General features: G+C 43.2%; 1 protein-coding gene across 6 annotated transcripts in view; it reads right to left on the bottom strand.

The window, feature by feature from the left end:
• The window catches only part of NAALADL2 (N-acetylated alpha-linked acidic dipeptidase like 2), an 821,817-nt gene that overhangs the window by 115,570 nt on the left and 682,325 nt on the right, over nucleotides 1–23,922 (bottom strand). The gene's annotated exons all lie outside the window — the stretch shown is intronic.

Genomic DNA, 23,922 nt, shown 5'->3' with positions numbered 1-23,922 from the left:
ATTCTCCACGTGCAGAACCTATGCATGAAGAAGATGGCGGCAGTAATTTGCTCCAGGTCCCACCCCTGACACCTTGAGTGGCACCGACCACTCCTCCTGGAAGTCCATGCATCCGTGTGCATGTCTACAGAGGCAAAGCAGATGTGTAAGAAGCTACTCCTGCGTAGGCTTTGCCTTTGCTGACATGCATGCAAGATGTCAGGCCCAGGGCAACCTACCAACTCCCCCTTACATAAGTTCTGCATGTGGATAATGCCCAAACAGTACTTTTGGGTGAGACAGAGACCAAAGTTCCTACCTCATCAGACTTAAGCTCTGCCCTCTCCAGTTCTTGGAGGAAGGTCCTGAGACAAAGCTGAATGACTTTTTCTCTACAAGGGGAGAAACAAAGCCCTTATGTTTATCCCAAGACCAGACAGTGTGTAGGCGAATGCTTTCCCTCTGCAATGCCAACTGACTTCATGTCTGTTGTTGTTTTTTATCCGCCAGAAGAGTAAATAATTGGTGTGGGTGAGAGGATGATTCATTCCTTGTGCTCAATCGCTCTATGACTTTTTAAAGGTGTGGGGGGGGGGGGAGTAGTAGTTCAAAATGACAAACTCTGCCAATTCTCTCAGGAAATATTAATGTGAGTTTATAACTCAACTGGAATGTACCAGAAGCATTGTTCAGATAGACAGAGAGCACTTTTGTTGCCGTGTTTACTTGTTTTATATTTCGACTTTATATTTCGACCTTGCTTTATATTTCGACTTTAACAAGCAACATGCTTTATAGTTGGTGACATTTATATTTACAGGGGTTAGGTCCATAAAAATAACTCCTCAGGTCTATATAATTGTAGACAAACCCTCTCTTCCCCATTGCTGCCTACAAATGCATCTAAATGAAACTGATGAGACAACAGAAGCCCTCTTCTCTGTGTAGAATTTAACTTACCTCGCCAGTTGTATAAATGTTTAGGAGATAAGATTAGGCCGATCAAGTGAAAGCTAATAACAACTGACCTGCTTACTATGCTCCTGACGTTTCCCGTTCGAGATTTTGATGGGGAACATGTGTAAACAAGTATAAATGTATAAAAGAAAAGGGAATATTAAACATAGTTTTTGAACTTCAGCAAGCAGAGGGGCAAAATGAGATGCAACCTTTTTGAAATGCAGCAGTTATTCTAAAGTAGCTTGAAATGAAGAACGCCAGTATAGTATCATACTGCAATTTCTGGAGCTACAGGCTTCACCAATCTGTCAGCCTCATGTATTAGCAATTCTCACATTTTCCTGTGTATGCAGATGTGGGAATAATGCCTGCATCAGCACGAAAGCCTTGCACAGCTTAAATGAGGAGTCAGTGGAACCTTGATTTTGAATTTTTGTAGGCCAACGGCTACTTCATTAGATTTTATTTGGGGGGGGTGTTACTTAATTAAAATGATGGGTCCTGATTTAACACCTGCCAAAATATTTGGGTGCTCAGTTATGCTTCCCTTCGTTGGACTGGGGAGGGAGCCATTCTCCCAGTACATTTCCGAGCACAATTCAAAGTGTTGGTGCCGACCTTTAAAGCCCTAAACGGCCTCGGTCCAGTATACCTGAAGGAGCGTCTCCACCTCCATCGTTCTGCCCGGACACTGAGGTCCAGCTCTGAGGGCCTTCTGGCGGTTCCCTCGCTGCAAGAAGCCAAGTTACAGGGAACCAGGCAGAGGGCCTTCTCAGTAGTGGCACCCGCCCTGTGGAACGCCCTCCCACCAGATGTCAAAGAGAAAAATAACTACCAAACTTTTAGAAGACATCTGAAGGCAGCCCTGTTTAGGGAAGCTTGTAATGTTTAATAGGTTATTGTATTTTAGTGTTTTGTTGGAAGCCACCCAGAGTGGCTGGGAAAACCCAGCCAGATGGGCAGGGTATAAATAATAAATTATTATTATTATTATTATTATTATTATTATTATTATTATTATTATTAGACAGTTAAATGGAAGCCTATGTGGGCCTTCTCCAATAGAATGAAGAGGTGGAATTGCTCATGCAGGAGAACGATACACATGTCAGAGCACTCTGAGACCTCTACCTAACAGATTTGCATGATATGGTTTGTTCCCATGATCTTCAGTTCAGCAGCATTCAAGAATGATCCAAGTCCTGTTTCTTAATTAGGGTTGGGTGAATATTTTAATTTCAGGTCGTCGTCCCCCCCACCTCTCATTTTGTCATTGTAAATTATATTTTCTATTTTTCCACATCAGTTTGTGATTTTTCAAAAAAAAACCAACAAAAACCCTCATGAAAATTCAGTAGAATTTTAGAGTAATATTCATTTTTTTATGCAACTTCTTTAATATCCACATTTTTGCAAAGCAATTTTGCCTGCCATTTTCACTGGTATATGCATTTTATATGCACGCCAAACCTTAGTATATGCATTTTTGTACACATTACTTCGCTGGAGAGCTGCATTTCAGAATTTGGAGACATGCAGATTTTAAAGGATGGCTTTGTTTTGGTTCACATATTGCTGCAGAATGTGTAAATTAGGGAAGTTCATCTATAAATGCAAAGTGAATTGGATTCATCCCCAACCCTAATCCTACTGTATTGATCCAACCCCACCTTATTCATTAACTAGGGTTCCTTGGTCTCATGGTTTGTCTCACAATGACAGAGTATGTTTATTATATACAGTGCTGGCGGAAAGCCTCTGACCATCCAGACATTGTTAGACTACAGCTTTCATCATCCCAGCATCATTGGCCAAGGCTCATGAGAGTTGAAGTCCAGCAACATTCAATGGGGTGAAGGTTCCCCATTCCTGATTTCGAATGCGTATCCTGCCTTTCCACAACGGCCACTACCTGCTACAACCAAGAAGACTCACAGTGGTTACATACTAACACAATATCAAAGCCGATATTAAAAACAACAGCACAATCAACATAGGAGAAAATAAAACCAAAAGCAGTTTTTTTAAAAAAGCATCCAAGGAAAACAAACCAGCAGCAGAAAAACAAAAACAAAAAGAACCGTTTATACATAAATGTCTTCATCTGCCATTGGAAGGCTCCAAGAAGGGAGATTAGCAGAGGAATTGCAAAGCCTTGGCACAGCCAGTGAAAAGGCCCTGCCAAACAGGAATGTAAGAAGGCATTGCTTTCTGTTCCACCTTTAGTTTGTCACCCGCAGCGCTGTTTCTGTTCGACTGCAACTTGGCATCCTCCCCAAACCATGCCATTCATCTCACTGCAAAATTATGTATCTCATGTGATTGGCTGAATTAATAGTGTATATTACACAGATCATGCTGTCTCGGCGTTGTCCCATCCTGTTCGTTTCAATGCAAAGGAAATGCGGTGCAAAGGGAGGAAAAGCATAATCAGTTTTATATCGTTTGAGAACTGAACAGCAAATACCAAATCTATTCGCTGGTTTGATTTCCAGTCCAGACATGAGATGAATCTGTGAACGGTGACAATTTCTACTCCAGCTCCGAGGGTCTTTTGGCCGTTCCCTCACTGCGAGACATGAAGTTACAGGGAACCAGGCAGAGGGCCTTCTTGGCAGTTGCACCCACCCTGTAGAACGCCCTCCCATCAGATGTCAAGGAAATAAATATCTACACAACTTTTAGAAGACATCTGAAGGCAGCCCTGTATTGGGAAGTTTTAAATGATTGATGTTTCATTGCATTTTTATGTGTTGGAAGCCTCCCAGAGTGGCTGGGGTATAAATAATAAAATAAGAAAGTTGTTGTTGTTGATAGTAGTAGTAGTAGTAGTGTACTGAAAACACAATGGGGAGAGAGAAACAAAATTGCACTGGAGATCAGCTGAAAGAAGTTTCAAACTTGTCTAACAAAATACCACGGGATGTCAAGCTGTACCCTTGCTCAGCTCAGGTAGGTTCCACCTTTGAAACCCTAGGCCTCTCCCCTTGGGCCTCTGAACAGTGGCATAGCAAGGTTAGGTGGTACCCGGTGCACAATTTTTTTTGTTACCCCCCCCCCCAACATCAATGGCTCGGGGGAGGCTTGGGTGTTGCGGGCAGGTGGCGCGCCGAATGACACCCCCCTCAGTGATGACACCCGGGCGGTCCGCCCCTCCCTGCCCCCCCTTCCTATACCTCTGCCTCTGAATCCGCAGACCCTCGGGTTAACAGCAACATTTGTCATGATAAGTCCTTTGTACTTCATTAACAAAACAAAACAAAAAGGGTCTAACAGAGGAAGTCTGATAACTTTTTAATGATGCCAAATGATTGGTCTCATGATTAATAGCCATAAAGTATTTATTGCGATGGGTCCCAGAAAGACAATATAGAGCCTGGTTTTCCCAAAGCAGCCGTAAAATTGGCAGCAAAGACAATAACGTCACATCTCTCTCCCTCTCATGTATATGTACTCCACCTGCTCTGTAGATTTAGCCATCCATTCACTACATTAATTAGAACTCGCTCGTCCCCATTTTACCTATGTAGAAGTATAAAATGTGAGGCTAGCTAATTACAGGCGGGCTTACTTAAATGCACACTATAAAAACCTACCTTCCAGAACAGATGGTCTGGCAACGAACTCTCTGCCTTTCCTATGCAGACATGGCTGAATTGCACAAGAATGGCCAGTTTGACAGAGGGATGGATTAATCTGCCCATTTCGGTTTCGCTTAGTTTCTCACCCTCCCAATCCTAAATTCAGTTCTCCACATTTCTGAAGAAATTTAGGGGTTTTTTTTGTTTTATTATTTTAAAAAAAATCCTTACAAAGACTACCAGAATTTTTGTGTACATTTCCCCTAATACATGTTGCAATACAATTTTTTTTTTCTAATATAGACATTTTGCAAGCAGTTCTCCCTAATATAATGAATTCTTGCACATTTTTTCCATGAGTATCCGCGTATCTTCCCTGAATATATGCATTTCTGCACATGTTGTTTTGGTTTGAGAAGTGCATCACAAAAGTCAAAGAAGGGTGAACTTCAAAAGATACCTGCATTTCAATTTGTATATTGGTTTGAAAAGTGAGAATTGTTGTTGTTACAGTTAATTTACTGATCACCTTCTAAACCACCATATCAAGGCGATTTACAATTAAAAATAGTTAAAAATGCAAACACAACAAACACATTTACAACATGACTATAACGTGAACACTCATGGTTAAGACCCATTTACCCAGCTGCGAAAGGATTTGGCAATTTTTCACTAAAATGTCAATAGAGTCTCAATTCTGTCCCATCTCTCACATCAGAATAGAAGTAGCCAAGAAATGTGCAAGTCCTCCCTGCTAATAATAATAATAATAATAATAATAATAATAATAATAATAATATTGTTACAGAATCATTTCAACAACAAACCCTCTTTCCTCTTAAATTGCTGGAAGGAGGAAATGCTTTCCATACAAACTATCAGTAGTTTTTTTTAATATAAAAAATTACCCCCTGCTTTGGGCAATTTGGGGAAGGAGATTTCACTGGCTCTCTTATATCATCACATAACTATATATGATTTTTTAAATTATTATTATTATTATTATTATTATTATTATTATTATCATCATCATCATCATCATCATCATTATCATTATTGTGATGGGATAATGAGCTGCTTGTGCGTAAAAGCTTGATCCCTCTGGGGTTTGGCTGGTCAACCAAACCGAGTCACTAACGGAGCCCCCAAAGCATGACTCCGTCAGTCGCTGGTAGAATCTGACAGTGGGCGTCTACGGAACTTACTCCAGCATAAAAGCTGTTTGACGGACATGCGCCTCCTGGACTCTCTGTGTGACAGTTTCCGGCGAAGGGTGGGAGTTCCTAAGGGGGGTCTTGTTACCTCTTCACTATTCTCACTGGAAGTATCCCAGAGCCTCCCCTCCGACTCCCCTTCCGCCGGAGCTCCTGCTCTCCCCCTACTGGTTCCTTCTTCTGTTGCAGAATCTCTCCTATTCTCCTGGAGCCTTTCCACCACCTGTTCCTCCGATGGCAGTTCCCTGACAATTATCATTATCATTATCATTATCATTATTATAAACCCCAACCGCTCTGGGTGGCTTCCAACAGAATATTAAAATACAGTAGTCTATTAAACCTTAAAAGCTTCCCTAAACAGGGAACATCTTGATGTTCTCACATTCAGCATGTGATCTCTGTATGCCTTGAAGTACCCCATGAATATTTCCAGGAAAAAGGCCCAAATGGACCCCAGTCCCACCTCCTGCTAGTGATGTGCTCCCTACCTTCAGGGAGGGAGCCTAGGTTGGACAGTAATCTTGTGTCATTGACTCCACCAACATCTCCATGGCCAAGATGCTGATTGTGGAGGTGTATGAACAGACCAAGCCTATTCTTGGGAATGCTCCCTTGCTTGCCTGATCCCGTGTCTTCAGACAGGACTCTGCCCACTCCACTCTTCGAAAGGAGAACTCAGGGGACATGTCAAGTGTTGGTACAGCATCATAGCATGTGCCTAACTGTGTTCTTTGGAGCTGTATTTACCCACTGAGTGCACCTTGAAAACTCATCTGTGTTTAGATTGTGGTGAATATTGGAATAGGCAATAACTGAGCCAAGGGTCTGAGTGGGAACCAGGATGAACTGGGTACATCACTGATGACCAGATGCTGGGGATAAACCTTGGGATGTGATCATAAGCTCAACTGCTTGTAAGTTTCCAGATACATCTGCTTGGCTACAACTGGAGACAGACCAGCTCTACTTGAGCCCAGCAAGGCAATTCCCATGTTTTAATGTTTCACGTAATTCCCCCAGAGCCATGCTCAGTCATGCTGCTTTGCTTACCAAGCAAAAATCTAGGGATGGGAAGCGTAATGACTCATTTACCATAAGTGCATTTTTCAAACATCCTCATGGCTAAAAATAATCAGAATAAAACAGACATTCCTGTAACTTGAGGTCATTAAAGATGAAGTTAAGTATGAAAACCAATAAAACAGTGACAACACAAAATGTGAGAAGACTACAGCAATATTCGCGAGGCGGAATAAAGTTACACACAGTGTGCAAAATCGTATGCAGACGGGGACAAACTAATTAACAAGCTTGAAATGGAATGGGTTGCAGAACCACCATATATCTAAAGTGATGGTTGTTTTGGGGGAGGGAATATGCATTTACAGCTTTGAAGATGCTTCATGGGTGAATCCTATCTTTGCATTTTCTAAAAATGCAAAAAAAAAAAAGAAGAAAGAAAGAAAGGAAAGGAAATCTATAACTCAATTTATCTGTTTGTTACTACGATGTTTGTGAGTTTTAATGAAACTAAAGATGGATGAAGAAAAGACATGCATCCCCTTCGGTTTGGAAGCGGGGAAAGACCATAGATGACTGAAATGACAACGAAGCCTCTATGGCAGGGCCAGATGAGGTCCTAAGCTACTGAAGGTAATGGGGCCCTTTATATGTCCAGCTCTCCTTGGTCAACAACAAATTGTCCCTGTTTTTTTTGTTGAATATGTGCAATATGGTAATTTATGGACCTAATAGGTATCTAAAGCCATTTGCACATGTTGCCATGCAACCTGTCCATGCAGAATCTAAAAGGTAAAGGGACCCCTGACCATTAGTTCCAGTCGTGGCCGACTCTGGGGTTGCGGCACTCATCTCGCTTTATTGGCCAAGGGAGCCGGCGTACAGCTTCCGGGTCATGTGGCCAGCATGACTAAACCAATTCTGGTGAACCAGAGCAGCACATGGAAATGCCGTTTACCTTCTCGCTGGAGTGATACCTATTTATCTACTTGCACTCTGATGTGCTTTTGAACTGCTAGGTTGGCAGGAGCAGGGACCGAGCAACGGGAGCTCACCCCGTCGTGGGGATTCGAACCGCCGACCTTCTGATCAGCAAGCCCTAGACTCTGTGGTTTAATCTACAGCGCCACCCACGTCCCTGATGCAGAATGTAGGCACCCTATATATAGAAATGAGCAAACCAGTGATATTTTAGGGAGCAGGCTAGCATGCCGTCCCCATTACTTACCTCATAGGAGCCTACACAACACAAAACACTGTTGCTATATGTAGGTTTTATTTTATTTGCTTCTTATCTTATATTTTGGAAATGTACATCCAGATTTTTTCCCTTTAATTTTTTTTGCCCCCCCCCAAGAGAGTGGGGCCCTAAGCTATAGCTTGTTTATCTTATATAGTGGTACCTCAGGTTAATAACTTAATTCGTTCTGGAGGTCCTTTCTTAACCTGAAACTGTTCTTGACCTGAGGTGCCACTTTAGCTATTGGGGCCTCCCGCTGCCGCCACGCTGCCGCCGCACGATTTCTGTTCTCATCCTGTAGCAAAGTTCTTAACCTGAGGTACTATTTCTGGGTTAGCGGAGTCTGTAACCTGAAGTGTCTGTAACCCGAGGCATCACTGTACGTAAATCCGGCCATAGAGGCTATGGCAACAGCACCACAATTACTGCCAGTTGTTGAGGAAGCAGGGCAATGGCAAGTTCAGAGCAGTTTGGGTACATTGACAGGATTGCCTCTGTGCCTGACCTGCCCCCACCTCTCCCCAGCCTGCCACCTCATGGTCCTGATAAGCTGTCAAGGCGTTCTGTGAATGTAGATAAGTCTGGTGTAGTGGTTAAGAGCAGTGGACTCATAATCTGGTGAACCCAGTGGCGTAGCGTGGGGGGTGCAGGGGGGGGCCAGCCGCACCGGGAGCAACATTGGGGGGGGGGCGCTCGCACTCACAGCTCTCTGCCCCTACCTGGCTCACTCTCTCTCTCACTGCAGTGCTGGCTGTGCGAACCCGATCCGAGCTGCCGGGTCGCCGCCCACTGTGGAGGGGGAGGGTGCTAGGCGTGCGTTGTGGTGCGGAGCGGAGAGAGAGGGAGGGAGGGACTATCTGGGGGAGGGACAGTGCAGCGGCCGCCCAGCGCAGCGCTGAGCGCAGGAGAGAACCACACCCGACCAGCCCAGGCAGCAGCAAGAAGAAGCTGGCAGCGGCGGCAGGTTAGGGGTTAAGGGCGCAAATTACTTGCCTTGCCCCGGGTTAGGGGGTGCAAATTACTTGCCTTGCCCCAGGTTAGGGGGCGCAAATTACTTGCCTTGCCCCGGGTGCTGACAACCCACGCTACGCTGCTGGGTGAACCGGGTTCGCGTCTCCGCTCCTCCACATGCAGCTGCTGGGTGACCTTGGGCTAGTCATACTTCTTTGAATTCTCTCAGCCTCACTCACCTCACAGAGTGTTTGTTGTGGGGAAGGAAGGGAAAGGAGATTGTTAGCCGCTTTGAGACTCCTTCAGGTAGTGATAAAGCGGGATATCAAATCCAAACTCCTCCTCCTCCTCCTCCTCCTCCTCCTCCTCCTCCTCCTTCTACATTCTGAGGGCAGTGGAAGTACGTGGGGAAAATTCTGTTGCTCTTCAGTTCTGCTTCTGCTTCTATGGGTATCTGATTGGCCGTTGAGGGAAGAGAAGTTTAACTTTGCTTGCTTGCTTGTTTATTGGACAAACTTTATATACTGTAGCTTTTTTTAAAAAAACCACACCAATATCTAAGAGGTTTAGAAAAATATGGAGGGGGGAGGGACATTACAATAATAGGGTAAAAAAAGGTGTTTGTATGAACTTATTAAACTGATTAAAATCTGCAGTAGCTAAAAATATATAAAACACATGTAACTTCTGCATGACTGGGTCGGTTGGACAGGCAAAATGCTGAGCTGGATAATCCAGCAGAGATCCTTTCATTTTCTTAAGGAGTTTCTTACTTGCAAGGTAGAAATAGTTAGGGATGAAATTAATCACCCATCACGCTTCAGTTGAAACTGGAAGCCAATTTAGACAAGCCTTCCCTGGTGCTTATATCGTTTTGGGTTTGTATCCTCCAAATCCTAAATATCTTACCTAAGGCTGCTTTTCTGATGCCATACATTTGCTTTACAGTCTGCACCTGTCTTTGCAGATCTGAAGTGAACCCGTTTCTTCCTTTCCTCCTGAGCATACACATTAGCACTTTCTAAATCCTTCACAGAGCATTGAAGGGTTGCTCAGTTTAATAGAAGCCCATAATGCATGAATACATTACTCATTGTGAAAGGTGTTCTTAAATATTCCCTTGGATGCTAATTTAGCTGGATTTTGTAGCAAGAACACACTGACATTGTTAAGGCTAATGGCTCGGTGTTTTACAAGGCAAAACACACGTGGAGGTTAAGCTGATTGTATGGATTGTTTTACGTGAGCAACTTTGAGTTCATTGTTACGTAACGCCACGAGGAAAAACAAATCTCTTATCCCATTACAAGTATGAGATGAGAGCTGCTGATAATGAATGCTCGTCTGCGGTTCATTATACTTTTGGTATCCATTTAAATGGCATGTGAAAAAAATGTTTACCTGTATAGATTACGAAAATTGCCAGTATGCATGTTTCTTTATTTTGAAAAAGCTATTATTTTCTGTGCTTAGTCGTTTGCATAATTTATCATCCTCCTGCTAGTCTTTGGGGAGAAACAAGAAAGAGCTGTATCTTGCATGGAAGCTTGGTCTCAGCTACTTGGTTAATGCACATGATGAAAATAATTGTTAAGCTCCAAGACCTCACATGTCATCTTCAGCCTGCTTACAACCTTCCGTTGTGGATTCTTGAAGGCAACATTTTCCAATCCACATTGTGTTTCTCACACGCAGCTCCATCTCTCTTCCACTCCATCTCTCTTCCAACCAAAGGCTGTCTTGTTTTTTCTCACTGTATGCTGTGGTGAAATTATGTAATTTACCTAATCAATTATGTAAGTCACGTTGACATAAAATTATAGAATTACAGAGTTCGAAGGGACCCTGAGGGTCATCTTGTCCAACCCCTTGTTCAGGTCCTACCTTCTGGAGCAAGAGAAAACAAGCTTGCTCCATCTTCCATGTGACAGCCCTTGAGAAATTTTAAGATGACGGGCATATCTCCTCTTTTCCAGGCTAAACATATCCAGTTCCTTCAACCGATCCTGCTGCAATGTAGTAATCTCAACTAAAGTATCCATGGCAGATGGTCACCCAACCTCTGCTTAAAAACCTCCAATGAAGGAGAGTCCACAACCTCCCAAGGGAGTCCATTCCTCTGTCAAACATCTCTTAATGTCAGAAAGTTCTTCCTGAAGTTTAGTTGGGCTCTCACTTCTTGTAACTTGACTCCATTGGTTCAAGTTCTACCCTCCAGATCAGGAGAAAACAAGCTTGCTCCATCTTCCATGTGACAGCCCTTGAGTTATTTGAAGATGGCTATCGTATCACCTCTCTGGCTGAAACAACATTACAACATCATTCCAGGAAGTCAGAGAAGACTATTTTGGGCTGGTTGGATAAGAAAAGCTCATTGAGACAAGCAATCTGATCTAGTAACAGGAGCATTCTGCATTCCTCTGAGTCTTTCTTTCTTTGTTGAAAACAAAGAAGCTGTGCTTTGGGTACAGAATAAAGCCCATGTGCTTTTTTTTTTATGTGGGTGGTGCTGTGGGTTAAACCACATAGCCTAGGACTTGCCGATCAGAAGGTCGGTGGTTCGAATCCCTGCGATGGGGTGAGCTCCCGTTGCTCGGTCCCTGCTCCTGCCAACCTAGCAGTTCGAAAGCACGTCAAAGTGCAAGTAGATAAATAGGTACCGCTCCGGCAGGAAGGTAAACGGCGTTTCCGTGTGTTGCTCTGGTTTGCCAGAAGCGGCTTAGTCATGCTGGCCACCTGAGCTGGAAGCTGTATGCCGGCTCCCTTGGCCAATAAAGCAAGATGAGCACTGCAACCACAGAGTCGGCCACAACTGGACCTAATGGTCATGGGTACCCTTTACCTTTACCCTTTACCCTCTCAGTACACCTGATATATCAAGAAACGACTACAAACATTGTGCAGTCAAGTAAACCACCAGATAAGTATTAGCAGGAGTGCAACTTTGCTTTGGAAGAGTGTTGACTCTCCCATGCAGCTCCTGGCTGTAACCAGGTTGAATTCAGATCAGAGAAAGAAAAAGCTCGCCTCTCAAAAGAAATATTAACAGCGGGGCAGTAGAAACTGCCAAAGAGAGTGGAGCAACTAGCTGCTAGTTGGCTCTCGGTTTTCCCTTCATCCCATTATGGTTCCATGTCTTTGTATCCGAAATCCAGGAAATGATAGGGGTTTTATACATATCCTTTAAACAGAGCTCTGGAGTGAAAATGCCCACTAGGAAGCAATAATGTGAATGAGGCATTTTTTAATGACTGGCTGTGGTCCTAACAGCAAAGTTCGTTTTCCCTCTGTCATTCTGGAGGGCCATTATAACACAGACATCTAAGTGAGCTAGCTTAGGTGTCATTCACAAATCCCATAATCCACAGAGGTAAAGAAAAGAAAAGTTCTATTTATTTAGCTTGCTTGCAGATAGTCAGCTGGCGTGAGCCATCGGTCATGCAGAGGTACTTGCCAGGCAAGTGCTTTACCCATTTAGCTCCCTGCTCTGAATCTTCTCTGAAAAAGCCCCAGGTGATGGATGCAAGTAGAGCTTTTGTTTATTTCTTTGCCTTTGCTCTTGTGGGTAGCAGACATCCTTCTACTATTAGTATCTTTCATGGTCTGTATAGGCCAGTTCAAAAGCTGAAGCACTTTTGAGGATCAAAATTAAAGAATGTCTCCATACAATCCATACCTGCCTGGCTGAGACTTGCAAAACTTTGTGTGCATCCAAGTTGGACCTCAGACCCTCCAAGTGTCCCTATTTTCCAGGGAGAGTCCCAGATTTACAATAGCTGGCCCAGTTTCTGATCCCAGAATGCCCTGCTTTTCATTAGGACATCCCTATTTTCATCAGAGAAATGTTGGAGGGTAACCTAGACTGAGCTTGGGTTGTCACTTGGTGGGCACGGGCCTGCTCTTGACAAGGAGATAAAAACCAACCCTACCACAAAGTCACACTGGTGATTTGTTGCTGTTTATTTGAGCCTCGCTAGGCCTAATATAAGGGACGCAGGTGGCGCTGTGGTCTAAACCACAGAGCCTAGAACTTGCCGATCAGAAGGTCGGCGGTTTGAATCCCAGTGACGAGGTGAGCTCCCGTTGTTCGGTCCCTGCTCCTGCCAACCTAGCAGTTCGAAAGCACGTCAAAGGGCAAGTAGATAAATAGGTACCGCTCTGGTGGGAAGGTAAACGGCATTTCCGTGCGCTGCTCTGGTTTGCCAGAAGCAGCTTAGTCATGCTGGCCACATGACCCAGAAGTTGTACACCGGCTCCCTCGGCCAATAAAGCGAGATGAGCGCCGCAACGCCAGAGTTAGCCATGACTGGACCTAATGGTCAGGGGCCCTTTACCTTTTTAGGCCTAATATAATATTCATCACACTCAGCAGTCCTTGTATGTTTTAGGCACATAGTAGAACTGCAATGATGGATCAACATGGATAACATGATGTTTCTTCTGTAGAAGCTGCTTGGACCTCTATGCGTGTTTTTCCTGCCTTGGGTGGAGAACTTGTCATTTTTGATAAGGGTAACAGGAAATGCGGCTATGACACCTACGCAAAACTGAAGCGTTAAATCTTTTGGCAAACCAGAGCTGGAAGTGCGTCAAAGCTCCTTGCATGGGAAACACCACGCTGAATCTGCAAGAGGACAAATGGATGCCCTCATCTGCCCCAGCTGCAACAAAACATGTGTTTCCGGTATCGGTATATACAGCCACAGCAAGCGCTACAACCTTGCAACAGCTTGACTTCACCCACAAAGGTCAACCTCTCCATTGTCTCGCAAGACAGACAGATAGACCTCATCATGCAAACTGCTATTTGAATAATGCTTTTTAAGAGCCCTCCCACCAGATGTCAAAGAGAAAAACAACTACCAGACTTTTAGAAGACATCTGCAGGCAGCCCTCTTTAGGGAAGCTTTTAATGTTTGACGGACTACTGTATTTTAACATTTTGTTGGTAGCCGCCCAGAGTGGCTGGGGAAACCCAGCCAGATGGGAGGGGTATAAATATATTATTTATTATTATTATTATTATTATTATTATTATTATTATTATTATTATTATTAGAGGTACCGGGGATGAGTTCATAGAACCAAGGGAGCAGTGGCTTCAAAAGGTTTGACAACCACTGTTAAAAAACCTCAGGTTCTGTAATGCAGATTACAACATTTTACAGCTTAGGCTGTATGGCTAATGACAGCTGGCAGTGCTTTCTCTCTTTCTCTCTGTATTTGCAAATAAACATTCTTTCTTTAAAAAGGTCCTCAGGAGATGTTACTTCAAGTCCCTTCATAAGAGTGATGGGGCAAAAAGCCATCTCAGTAATTGTTCCGTCTCTCTGGAATTCCTTCCCCGGGAGACCCCCAACAGGTCACCGCTCTCTCCTCAACTCCCGCCAATTTTGTTGAGAGACATTTTTAATCCAGTCGGTGTTCAGAGGGCAAAGCCGATTGCTACTTTAATTCAGCTGGTTATTAGTCATTCTCTGCTTTGCCGTGTTTTGTCAGTCTCTAGGTGTAACTGTTGTACTGTATTTCTTAATTAAGTTTTATTGATATTTGGAGATTGTTTTTATATTACTTTCACATTCGGAGATGGAGAGAGATGGGACTGTGCAGCCTCTCTGTCTCCTCTGTTGAAAGACTAGCATCTTTCGGCTCCTCCTTCAGCTGCAAACTACAGCAGACATTTTGTCAGGCTATAAGAGAGGGAGAGAGATCGGAGTGCAGGACTTCAAGAGCTTGGATGAAATACAGTGGTACCTCTAGTTACGGACTCAATCCACTCTGGGGTGCCGTTCGTACCCCAAAAAGTCCATAAGTAGAGTGCTGATTCTGCGCGCACACACGGCACGATAGAGCACTTCTGTGCATGTGCGAAGTGCGCAGAATGCTTTTGTGCATGCAGGAAGTGCGCAGAACGCTTCTATGCACACGCGCGTGGTGAAACCCGGAAGTCTACGCTTCCAAGTTTGCCGCGTTCACAAGCCCGAAAAGACGCAACATGAACCTAACGCAACCCGAGGTATGACTGTACCAGCAACATTTCTCTTCTACTTTCCTTGAACTCAGCTGCTTGTTACAAGAGCTTTGTAATTAAGAACGGGTCTTGGGGTTTATTTTTTCTTCCTCCTCCCCAGTCCTCCTTCCTTTTGTGACGTGTATTTTCAAGTTAAAAGCTTGAGTCCAGGGGTGGTCTAATCACTGATAGTAGTAAGCTGTTGTGGCAGCCTTTTGAAATGCTTTGAATAAACATATTTATTTCTTTATTTAGTGGTCACATCTGACCTGCAGCCTTTTTATTTTAAAATATCAGCGCTGTAAAACATCCTATTCATTCATTCATTCATTCATTCTTTTAATGTGTTTATATGCCACCTTTCCTCCCAGCACCTCAAGATGGTGAACACAGTTCTCTTCCTCCCCATTTTATGCTTACAGTAACCCTGCCAGGTAGGCTAGGCTGACTGGTCCAAGGTCACCCTGTGAGCTTTGTGGTTGAGTGGGGATTTGAATCCTGGCCTCCCAGCACCTGGTCCAATGCTCTAACCACTATACCACGCTGGCTTCTCCTTTCAGACAACAAGGAACCACCTCCAAAATGGAATAAAACTGAAAAGGGGGGGGTATAAATAAATAAATGATGCAACGTAGCCCAAGTGTGCAAAACACCAATTACAGGGGGAGGGGGGAGTATGGGGTGAACACAGGGCCGGATCTAGGTTTGATGAGGCACTAAGCTACTGAAGGTAATGGGGCCCTTTATATGTCCAGCTCTCCTTGGTCAACAACAAATTGTCGCTGTTTTTTGTGTTGAATATATGCTCTATGGTAATTTATGGACCTAATAGGTATCTAAAGCCACTTCCACATAACAAAATATGTATTTAATCAAAGTAATTGTTGAACTGAAATACAATTAAGAAGAAGTATATTAATAGTGAAATACAATGTTTTAGCGGTTGTTTTTTAAAAGTCTGGAACGGATTAATCCGTTTTGCATTACTTTCTATGGCAAAGCACACCTTGGTTTTGGAACGCTTTGGTTTTGGAACAGACTTCCGGAACGGATTAAGTTTGAGAACCAAGGTACAACTGTATATAGAAATGAGCAAACCACTGATATTTTATGGAGCAGGCTAGCAGGTAGGGCCCATTACTTGCATCATAGGAGCCTATGCAACACAAAACACTGTTGCTGCATGTAGGTTTTATTTTACTTTATTTTTCGCTCTATAAGACGCAGCAGACCACAAGACGCACCTAGTTTTTGGAGGAGGAAAACAAGAAAAAAAATATTCTGAATCTCAGAAGCCAGAACAGCAAGAGGGATCGCTGTGCAGTGAAAGCAGCAATCCCTCTTGCTGTTCTGGCTTCTGGGATAGCTGCGCAGCCTGCATTCACTCCATAAGACGCACACACATTTCCCCTTACTTTTTAGGAGGGGAAAAGTGAGTCTTATAGAGCAAAAATACGGTATTTGTTTTTTATCTTACATTTTGGAAATGTACATCCAGGGATTTTTTCCTTTAAATTTTTTTGGGGCCCCCAAGAGAGTGGGGCCCTAAGCTATAGCTTGCTTAGCTTATACATAAATCTGGCACTGGGTGAACAGGATGCCCCTTCCCTGAGGAATGTCTTCAGTGTTTACAGAGATGTACGGTTATGTCTTTGTGTCAGCTCATTTATCACATGGTACAGATAGCAAGGAATCTAAATATTAAAATAAGATAATGCAAAATAATTTTTACAAATGTAAATAGTGGGGAAACAGTGAGAATGTCAGCAATCGCTCACTTAGCAGTTATAACTGTGAGTGTATACCTCTATCTATCTATCTATCTATCTATCTATCTATCTATCCATCTATCATCTATCTATCATCTATCTATCTATCTATCTATCTATCTATCTATCTATCTATCTATCTCTATCTCTATCTATCTATCTATCATCTATCTATCATCTATATCTATCTATCATCTATCATCTATCTATCTATCTATCTATCTATCATCTATCTATCTATCTATCTATCTATCTATCTATCTATCATCTATCATCTATCTATATCTATCTATCTATCTATCTATCTATCTATCTATCTATCTATCTATCTATCATCTATCTAATCTATCTATCTATCATCTATCTATCTATCATCTGTCACCATCTACCTGTATCTATCGAGAGAGGGGATGCTTTGAAAGTAATAACAGAGGGTGAAAGTTACCTTCAGAAAGTTCTGCATATTTCAAATGAAATAAAAATCATTATGCATTCCCTCCAAAGACGATACAATTTCCAACTGTCAAGACTCTTCAGTGTATTTTAACCGAACACCTCCTCTTTGTATCTCCACCCCCTCTTACCCACCCAATTTGCTTTGTGGACCATGATATTACTGTATCTCTGCATAGGCTACGAGTAACGCAACAAGGAAATTTTTATGCTTCCCCCCATCTTCTTCTTCTTTTTTTGGCCTGTACTTGCGTTTGACTGAAGATATGGAAAACAACTTTTATGACTTAGGTGGTAAAAATAAATGTCCTGGAAGCCTTACATAGCCAGAATTTGGACAGCTAGCATAAAATACTTCATGCTAAATTTACATCCATCAATAAATAAGGAGAGAGAGAGAGAGAGAGAGAGAGAGAGAGAGAGAGAGAGAGAGAAATATCCAGGTTGGTTTTTAATAATGTACATCACATTATTTTCTGAAACAAACTAATAATACCAGCCATAATCTTGATCTACCTGCCTTATTATCGCAGCAGAAGAAAGCACATCACGTTACGAGCTAAACGCTATCAGAAACGGTCAGAATGAAAGGGTTGAACAACAAACCGATAATGTTTTAGAATGGCTATTGGTTATTTTGAGAGCTGGATATGCCTCTAGATTACAGAAGAGCATAAAAGCGAAAAGGATGATGATGGCTGTGCTCTATTTTCCACTTTTAATAAATGCCAATCATCCTCTCCATCCTAGGCTGTTGTCGTAAATGCGGAAACTATCGGGGAATCACTCTCATTGCAGAAGGCTTTCTTCTGTGGCTCAATCAAACTTCGCCCAGGGCAATGTGGAAGAGAAAGGGGGACAAAGAAATCTACATCACGATAAGTTAAATTCTGTGGCATGTACAAGTCATAACAATTTGCATTCAAAAAACCCTCACACATTTTGCATATGTAATAGTAATTTTGGTACTGAAAGAGCCATGAAGGCACCAACAGGAGGACTCGTCTCCTCCAGCTCGCTAAATGTAATGCCTATTCTGCCTGGCGTGCTCTGGTCCATGGGGTCACGAAGAGTCGGACATGACTAAACGACTGAACAACACCATTCTGCCTCTGAGATTTAACCATGCATTACCTGCACAATTTCAAGCGTTACTGGGATGTTTAAAGTGCTGTCACGTGGGTGATGGAGCAAATTTGTTTGCTGCTTCTCCAGAGAGCAGGACCCAACCCAAATGAGTTCAATTGACAAGGAAGAACTTCTTGAGGGTACAAGTGTCTTTCCTGAATCCAGACTGTTTAGGGCTGTAAAGGTTAGAGCCAGGACTTCCACATGGGGCCATGGCTCATTAATAAAACAAAAAACATATCTGAGCACAATTCAAAGTGTTGCTGCTGATCTTTAAAGCGCTAAATGGCCTCGGCTCAGTATACCCAAAGGAGCGTCTCCACCCCCATCGTTCTGCCCAGACACTGAGGTCCAAGTCCGAGGGCCTTGTGGCAGTTCCCTCACTGCCAGAAGCCAAGTTACAGGGAACATGGCAGAGGGCCTTCTCGGTAGTGGCACCTGCCCTGTGGGATGCCCTCCCATCAGATGTCAATGAAATAAACAACTATCTGACTTTTACAAGACATCTAAAGGCAGCCCTGTTCAGGGAAGTTTTTAATGTTTGATCTTTTATTGTATTTTTAATATTCTGTTGGGAGTGGCCCAGAGTGGATGGAGAAACACAACCAGATGGGCGGGGTATAAATAATAAATTATTATTATATTATTATTATAAAACACTCAGGTTTAGGAGTGAGTTTGGGTCATTTTCTATATGAATAAAGGCTAAAGTATTTGGGTTGCTGTTGTTAAGATAACTCAGAGGCAAAGGAGATATAAATGATAGAGGCTTATAAAAGATGGAACATCTGTAATAGTTACCGTGTTTAATTCCATTCTTCGTCTTGAACTACATTCTCAACATTTTGTTAATCTCTTACAGGAATAGCTTGAATCAATGCACAAGCAAAAGAGAAAGACTCAAGCTCTGGAATAAATGTCTCAGCTTAAAAAATACAATTTATGCAGTACTTTGTTTCTCTCTCTCTCTTGCTCTCTCCCTCCCCTCTTCTTCTGCAAGTCAGAGGAGCCAAGTGTTAAGAGAACACATATATACAGCTTTTTTATTTTTGTAATAAGCTCATATGCACAAATCTGTTTACTGGTGGCTCTGTAAACTCAGTCACCATGGCAATGAGGATGGTGTAAAAGTTTAGCATGACAGGAAGGAAGGAAGGAAGGAAGGGAGGAAGGGAGGAAGGGAGGGAGGAAGGAAGGAAGGAAGGAAGGAAGGAAGGAAGGAAGGGAAAAGGATACTCTGGAGAGAAAGAGAGAGGGAGAGGAATAACAATGGTTATAGCAAAGTATGGGGCATGTCAACATGGGAAGGTGGCTTCTGTGGATGAAAGCTTACCCTAAAACTCTGCTTCCTTGCAGGAGAAGAAAAGGCTAATGTTTGTGTAAACCCTACACATATTCTGAGTGGAGTCCCTAAGGTGGTTTTACATCTCCTTCCGGCAACTCAGGCAGCCAAGCAGGAACCAAACATATCGTTCTGCTTTGCTTTGGACCACAAGGCTGAGAGAGGAGTCTTGTCATCTGAGCAGCCTAGGACATCCAGACACACTGCCAAACTTACAATCCATGCATTTATAATACATATGAATGCTACAAATGTGCATGCGCGCGCACACACACGCATTGTATTATCGGTATTATATTTTTGCACTGAGTCAAACAGGGAAAAAAATGGATGGGAAGGAATGAAGAGTTTGTTTTTCAGACTGCTTAAGAGAACTACCCCAACTCCCCAAGGTATGAAACGACACCGGTGCATGAGTATTAGAAAGACGTTAAGGATAGGCCTCCTAGTCTCAAGAAAAGCCATTTAGCCTCCTCAAATCATTACTGGGGATAATTTGTGACAGTGTGTGACAGGATATAGCATAAGCTCTGAGCCACCAGACCATTTTCAGGGAGAAATGTTAATTAATAATTGAAAACTGTGCAGAGATTATCCAAGATTAACTGTCCACATGACCTATAATATACTCAATAATAAAGCTAATCAGAATCTAATGGCCACTAGCAAGTTTGCTCTTAAGGAAAAACCCATCCAACCCATTTTGTTAAGCATTTAGCTTTCTTCCACCTCCAGATTCTGCACAGTTCAGGTTAAATGCAGCAGCCGAACATAGGTGGGAGACTGGGGTAGCAGTGTCTGAGCACCAGGCCTAGCACTCCAAGGCTCCATCTTGTCAGGTGTCAAATGCTGATAAGGCGCAGCCACACAGCAAAAACACAGGACACAGTGCCAAACTACATGTTCTGCTTAATATGACACTTTCTCTCTCTCCTTTAATTATTTTTCAGGTTCAGGGACCAGTAATGTTAAGGAAAGTAAAGAGGGAGGAAAAATGGGTGGCATCCCATGAATTCGTTCTGATAGCACAGAGATTTACAATTGTGCAGTACAGGCTCTGCATGCTATAAGCCCAGCTGCCCCAAAATTATTATGCTTCATGTTCCTTTCCTTTGAGAAGAAGGGCACCTGTGTTTGATGACCTGTATGGATACAGGATAGAGCCACATGGTGCTTGGACACAAGTGGCGCTGTGGTCTAAACCTCTTGGGCTTGCTGATCGGAAGGTTGGTGGCTCAAATCCCCCGCGACGGAGTAAGCTCCTGTTGCTCTGTCCCAGCTCCTGCCAACCTAGCAGTTCAAAAGCACACCAGTGCTAGTAGATAAATAGGTACTGCTTTGGCGGGAAGGTAAAACAGCATTTCTGTGTGCTCTGGTTTCTGTCACGGTGTTCTGTTGCACTAGAAGAGGTTTAGTCATGTTGGCCACATGACCAAGAAAGCTGTCTGTGCAGAAACGCTTGATCCCTTGGCCTGAAAGTGAGATGAGCACCACAACCCCATAGTCGCCTTTGATTTGACTTAACTGTCCAGGGGTCCTTTACCTTTTACCTTACGTGGTGCTTGACACCCTACTCAGACAGCCTGGGATGACTTCTTGTAGTGTGGAAGCCGCTTATAAACTTGGCACAGGGGAGATGTAACTGCACAAGAGCCAATGATCTGGCTCTTAATTTTAATTGTTATGCATAAAGTAAGAATAGTCAAACATATATAAAAGATTAACTACAAAGGAATTAAAATTATAATTACAAACCAAAGATTAGTAGAGGTGTTCTCATTCATAATTAATTGGGGGGCATATAATCAATAGATATAAATGGCAGCTTTGAGGGAGGTTTTATGTAGGAGGTCATGAGGAAAAAGCCATTAAATGAAGCTCAGAGCACCTCCCCTTCCCTAAGAAAATCAACAGAAGCACTATATCCTCCTTGGCAACTTAAATTTGACGCCTTGCCTTAATTCATTTTTGCAGTGATGAGTCAAGGTCAATTTTTTATGCAATAAAAGCAATGGATAATCATCAGTCTTTTCCAAAAAGATCTATACCGGGTCTTTGGGGACAATTATGCCAATAATACTCTCTTTAAGATTAGCCTTTTTAAAGACTTAATTGGGGACCAGAGAAAATGTTCCCGTTTTGTCACCGGTTGCAACAATGGTTTAACTACTTAAAGGGAGATGAGGTTTGGCCCTCCTGCCTTACAATTTATGATCCGCGGCAGGTCTCCCATTCAGACTGAACAATAACCTTTCTGAATCCTCCATTATGGTGAGAAGGAAGATTTGGCCATGCTCGCCTACCCAGCTATCACACCTGCCTCTGGCTATTCATGACAGAGTGTAATACTTCAAGAAGGCCTGTCCACATAGTCTTATATGCACAGGTTCAGAACGTATTGCTGATGGAGACATTTTATCTGAGAAATCATTTGGAATGCGCATATATTTCTTTGATTTTATGTGCCGTATGTGTACGGTTAAAAGGGACGCGGGTGGCGCTGTGGGTTAAAACACAGAGCCCCTTGGGCTTGCTGATCAGAAGGTCGGCGGTTCGAATTCCTGCAACGGGGTGAGCTCCCGTTGCTCCGTCCCTGCTCCTGCCAACCTAGCAGTTCGAAAGCACGTCAAAGTGCAAGTAGATAAAGAGGTACCGCTCCGGCAGGAAGGTAAACGGCATTTCCGTGCGCTGCTCTGGTTCGCTAGAAGCGGCTTACTCATGCTGGCCACATGACCCGGAGGCTGTACGCCAGCTCCCTTGGCCAATAAAGCAAGATGAGCACCGCAACCCCAGAGTCGGTCACGACTGGACCTAATGGTCAGGGGTCCCTTTTACTATGCGTACTGTTTAGGTACACTCAACCACTCTGATCTGCAGAACTGGCCCTGTTGCATTTACCACACAATATTCATTCTGCATTTGTTTTTTAAAAAATCTCTTGTTTAGTGGGGCAGCACTGTGGTCTAAACAACTGAGCCTCTTGGGCTTGCTGATCAGAAGGTTGGCAGTTCGAATCCCCACGAGGGGGTGCGCTTCCGTTGTTCTGTTCCAGCTTCTGCCAACAGAGCAGTTTGAAAGCACACTAGTGCAAGTAGATAAATAGGTACCGCTGCGGTGGGAAGGTAAACGGTGTTTCCATGTGCTCTGGTTTCTGTCACGGTGTTCAGAAGCTGTTTAGTCATGCTGGCTCATGACCCAGAAAGCTGTCTGTGGACCAACGCCGGCTCCCTCGGCCTGAAAGCGAGATGAGCACCACAACCCCATAGTCGCCTTTGACTGGACATAACCATCCAGGGGTCCTTTACCTTTACCTTACCTGAACTTTGGAACTCCCTGCTCATTGACATCAGGCAGGCAGCTTTGCTTTACTACCTACAGTACCTGCTTAAAGCATTTTTTGTTTAGGCATGTATAAAATGCTGATATTATGTGTTTTAATCTGGTTTTTAGTTTATGATTAATCTTAATTAATTCTGTATGTTTTAAGTATTTTTATTAAAAATTAATTGTTTTAATTGTTTTATTCTTCTTGCAATATGCTTCAAGGGTCTCCCCCCCCCCTTTTTGTTACACTCAAGCAGTAACAAAACAGGATTTCAGCACACATTTATCAGTAAGCACATTTTTGCAATCAATTTCCCCTCATTCTTGTGTTTGCAATGTGCTATTGTATGTTGTTGTCACTCATATCTGCATTTTTTGAATGCTTTCCCTAATACATCCATTTTTGTACACATTCTTTGGATGGAGAACTGTGCTGCAACGTTTGGAGAGGCGCACATTTCAAGGGATAGCTGCATTTTGTTGTTTAGTCATTTAGTCGTGTCCGACTCTTTGTGACCCCATGGACCAGAGCACGCCAGGCACTCCTGTCTTCCACTGCCTCCCGCAGTTTGGTCAGACTCATGTTTGTAGCTTCGAGAACACTGTCCAACCATCTTGTCCTCTGTCGTCCCCTTCTCCTTGTGCCCTCCATCTTTCCCAACATCAGGGTCTTTTCCAGGGAGTCTTCTCTTCTCATGAGGTGGCCAAAGTATTGGAGCCTCAGCTTCACGATCTGTCCTTCCAGTGTGCACTCAGGGCTGATTTCCTTAAGAATGGATACATTTGATCTTCTTGCAGTCCATGGGACTCTCAAGAGTCTCCTCCAGCACCATAATTCAAAAGCATCAATTCTTCGGTGGATAGCTGCATTACTGTCCATAAATTGTTAAAGGAAGCATGAATTAGGTAGGTTTGCACTGAAGCGCAAACAGAAACAAATGCCTT

This window comes from Podarcis erhardii, assembly GCF_964252035.2.
Source record: "Podarcis erhardii genome assembly, chromosome: 5".
Taxonomy (NCBI): Eukaryota; Metazoa; Chordata; class Lepidosauria; order Squamata; family Lacertidae; genus Podarcis; species Podarcis erhardii.
The sequence above is the reverse complement of the archived record's forward strand: the minus strand, read 5'-3'. Positions and strand labels throughout refer to the sequence as shown.